Source organism: Euphorbia lathyris, chromosome 6 (assembly GCF_963576675.1).
Source record: "Euphorbia lathyris chromosome 6, ddEupLath1.1, whole genome shotgun sequence".
Classification (NCBI taxonomy): domain Eukaryota; kingdom Viridiplantae; phylum Streptophyta; class Magnoliopsida; order Malpighiales; family Euphorbiaceae; genus Euphorbia; species Euphorbia lathyris.
In genome coordinates, this window is record NC_088915.1 from 80,677,439 (window position 1) to 80,682,181 (window position 4,743).

At 35.9% G+C, this 4,743-nt stretch overlaps 1 non-coding gene across 1 annotated transcript; it reads right to left on the reverse strand.

The window, feature by feature from the left end:
* Positions 1-311: 311 nt before the first annotated feature.
* LOC136234382 (small nucleolar RNA R71) lies at positions 312-418 on the reverse strand. Its single transcript, XR_010691267.1, has one exon. It is a non-coding gene; the product is annotated as a small nucleolar RNA R71 (small nucleolar RNA).
* Between the last annotated feature and the right edge of the window lie 4,325 nt (positions 419-4,743).

Below are 4,743 nucleotides of genomic sequence, written 5' to 3' on the forward strand. Positions count from 1 at the left end.
TTAGACCCAGAATCACCGCAAACCAATTTGAAATTAAGCCAGCTTTGCTTAATATGTTGCAAAATAATGTAACATTTTACGGGTTACCTAACAAAAATCCTAACACTCATTTGACAAATTTTCTGGAAATTTGTGACACTTTTAAAATACCAGATGTGACTGCCGAAGCAATCAAACTTCGCCTTTTTCCTTTCACTTTGAAGGATAGAGCCAAAGAGTGGTTAACTTCAATGCCAGCCGCAACTTTTGAAACTTGGGAACAATTAGCCCAAGCTTTTTTATCAAAATATTTTCCTTTAGCAAAAACCGCAAGAGTCATAAAAGAGTTAACATCTTTTTCTCAAAATGATAATGAGACTCTTTATGAGACTTGGGAACGTTTTAAAGAACTTCAACGTTTATGCCCACACCACCAATTACCCGCTGAACTTTTAATGCGAACATTTTACAATTGACTAAATCCTACAACTAGAGGTTCATTAGATGCCATGTCGGGAGGGCTATTTATGAAGAAAACATCAGCCCAAGCAAGAGAACTTTTGGAGGAAATGGCAATCAACAGCAGTATGTGGCCCGCGGAACGTGGACATATACCGGTGGCGAAACCATCATCCTCAACCACATCATCAGTTAAAGGTATAGTGGAACTTGATCCAGTCGCGATGTTACAAGCCTAATTTTCTGCTTTATCACACAAAATTGATAGGTTTATGGCACCGTGCGATACCAATGGTAATCCAATCCAAACGGATGAGGATTATGAAAATATGAGTGAGATCGAACAGGTAAATTTTGTCCAAGGGCAAAACCAAACTAATAATCCTTATTCTACTACTTATAATTCTGGATGGAGGAATCATCCTAACTTTAACTGGAAAGATAATAATAATGCAAGTGCTAATCAAAATCGTACTAGTAATTATCAAAATCAGTCAAGAGATACGATTAGCACTTTATCTTCTAAAATCGACAAATTTATAGATGCTATCAGTGGAAAAATAAGTAATCACGATGATGGTTTTAAACGGATCGAAAATAAATTCGATCAGCTTATTAAAAACCACTCATCTAGCATCCATAATTTGGAGGTCCAAATTGGTCAACTTGCTAAATCAATTCCATCCCAAAAAAAGGGAAGTCTTCCCAGCCATACGGAAGAAAATCCGAAAGAGCAGGTAAAGGCTATCACTCTTCGTTCAGGGAAAAATTATCTAGGTCCGGAAATGCCCGGAGATGCAACATTACCAGGAACTGATTTACCAAAGCCCAAAGAAGATATCTTAAACACAAAAAGTTCACCAATTGACTCAAATACAAAAACTTTTGTACCCAAACCACCTTTTCCGCACAAAGTCCGAAATAAGGACTATGACAAACAACTTTTAACGTTTTTAGACAAACTTAAAAATTTGCACATTAATTTGACGTTCATGGATGTAATTACGCAAATTCCTAACTATGGTAAGTTCTTAAAGGATTTGATTTCAAAGAAAATCAGTTGGGAAGGAATTTCATCCATTTCGTTAACTGAAGACTGTAGTTCAATTGTGTCAAGTAATTTGCCCACTAAACTCAAAAATCCCGGCTGTTTTACTATTCCATGTAAGTTGGGAGATATCGAATTCCCAAGTTGTCTTTGTGATTTAGGAGCAAGTATAAACTTAATGTCGTTGTCTATTTTTAACAAGTTAGGTTTAGAAGAAGATATCAAACGTACCAATATGGTTTTGCAATTAGCGGATCAAACCACTAAGAGACCATATGGTATAATTGAAGATGTTTTAGTCAAAGTCGATAAATTTATTTTTCCTACCGATTTTGTTATATTAGATTTTGCATATGACGTTAATTGTCCACTAATTTTTGGTAGACCGTTTATGAACACAGGACGTGCTCTAGTTGATGTGTTGGAAGGGAAAGTAGTCTTGAGGATAGGAGAAGATAAAATCGAGTTTAATATGAACAAAGCGATGAAATATCCTATGGAGGAATTCGCCTGTATGAAACTTGATTTAGTTTAACAATGTGTCAATGGCGTTATTCAAAATGACGAAATAATAGAACCTATAATGGGTGAGGAATTAGAAGATAAGGACCCAGAGCCTTTGATTCGAGAAGATGGACCAGTTTCGCCTTCGATTGTAATACCCCCTAAATTAGAACTTAAAGAATTACCCAGTCATTTGAGGTACGCTTTCTTAGGCGAAGGCGATTCTCTACCTATAATTATCTCTAACAAATTAACAAATGATCAAGAAGAAAAATTGAAAGAAGTTGTTAGAAATAGGATAGGAAGTATGGGATGGCAAATTTCAGACTTAAAAGGAATTAATCCTAGTATCGTAATGCATAGAATTCACTTAGAAGAAGATAAGCCACCTAAAGCGGATAGGCAAAAACGCTTAAATCCGAACATGAAAGAAGTAGTCAAAAATGAGATTACTAAACTTTTAGACAATGGAATCATTTATCCGATCTCGGATAGTGAATGGGTTAGTCCAATCCATTGTGTACCTAAAAAGGGAGGCATAACTGTTGTAAGGAATGACGAAGGTGAATTAATACCTACGCGAACCACCACCGGTTGGAGGGTTTGTATAGACTATAGGAACCTAAACAAAGCAACTAGGAAAGATCATTTTCCTCTACCTTTCATTGATCAAATGATCGAAAGGATAGCCGGTCATGCATTTTATTGTTTCCTAGACGGTTATTCCGGATTCTTTCAAATTTACATTTACCCGGATGACCAAGATAAAACAACCTTCACGTGTCCTTATGGAACATTTGCATATAGGAGAATACCCTTTGGTTTATGTAATGCACCAGCAACGTTTCAACGATGTATGACAGCAATATTTAATGATTTCATTGAAGATATAATGGAAGTTTTCATGGATGATTTTTTAGTTTATGGAGATTCTTTCGATGCATGTTTACAGAACTTAGATAAAGTATTGTCTAGATGTGAAGAAACGAATTTAGTATTAAATTGGGAAAAATGTCATTTCATGGTAGACGAAGGAATTGTTTTAGGTCATAAGATATCTGAAAAAGGTTTAGAAGTGGATCGAGCGAAGACTTCAGTTATAGAAAAATTACCCCCACCAACTACTGTTAAGGGAGTAAGATCATTTTTAGGTCATGCAGGTTTTTACATAAGGTTTATAAAGAACTTTTCTGTAATCTCCAAACCACTTACTAATTTGCTTATGAAAGATTCGACTTTTGATTTAATGAGGATTGTTTACAAGCTTTCAATACATTGAAAACAGCCTTAGTCAGTACACCTATAATATCGAAACCCAATTGGAATTTACCTTTCGAAATTATGTGCGATGCAAGTGATTTAGCTGTAGGATGTGTATTAGGTCAAAGGAAGGACAAGAAACTTCATGTTATATATTATGCGAGTCACACATTGTCCGGTGCACAGTTAAATTACACCACAACTGAAAAAGAAATGCTAGCGGTAGTTTTTGCATGTGATAAGTTTAGATCATACCTGTTAGGATCTAAAGTCATCATTTATACAGATCATGCAGCTTTAAGATATTTATTTGCTAAGAAAGATGCAAAGCCGCGTCTTATTAGATGGGTCTTATTATTACAAGAATTTGACATAGAAATTAAAGATAAAAAGGGAATTGAAAACCTTGTCGCCGATCATCTATCAAGACTTGAAGATGAAAACGGTCCCATCGATGAAACATTAGGCATTCGAGATGATTTCCCCGATGAATATCTCATGCAAGTAAAAAGTGTCATAGCACCATGGTATGCGGATATAGCCAATTACTTAGCTGCACATGTTGTGCCAGATGGATTAAATTCTCAGCAAAAGAAGAAATTATTTTCGGAAGTTAAGAAATATTTTTGGGAAGATCCATTTTTGTTCAAAACATGCGGCGATGGAATGCTTAGGAGATGTGTTAGTGAGTTTGAATATGACTCTATAATATTGGAATGTCATGCAAGCGCTTATGGAGGTCATAACAGCGTAAGCAAAACAGTAGCTAGAATATTAGAATGCGTATTCTTTTGGCCTACTCTGTTTAAAGACGTCTGTTCATTTATTATCCGTTGTGATAAGTGTCAAAGAACTGGGAATTTAGGAAGGAAAGATGAGATGCCTCTCACGAACATGTTGGAAGTTGAAATCTTCGATGTGTGGGGAATCGATTTCATGGGTCCTTTTCCTACTTCTTTTGGCAAAAATTATATATTAGTAGCCGTCAATTATGTTTCAAAGTGGGTTGAAGCAATTGCAACCCCGACAAATGATTCTAAGGTAGTTGTTAAGTTTTTAAATGCAATATTCCGTCGATTTGGAGTCCCTAGAGTTATGGTAAGCGATGGTGGTACTCACTTCGTCAATAGAAGCTTTGAGTCGCTTATGAGAAAATACGGAGTACACCACCGTGTATCTACGCCATACCATCCTCAAACGAATGGTCAAGCGGAAATATCAAATAGAGAACTCAAATGGATACTTGAGAAAACAGTTTCGTCTTCTAGAAGAGACTGGGCACATAAACTTAACGATGTGTTATGGGCATACCGTACTGCATTTAAAACACCTATAGGAATGACACCTTATAGATTAGTCTATGGTAAAGCTTGTCATTTGCCAGTAGAGTTAGAACATAAAGCATATTGGGCTATAAAAACCCTTAATTATGATTTGCAAAGCGCATGAAAGAAGCGTTTGTTCGACTTAAACGAGTTGGATGAATTACGTTA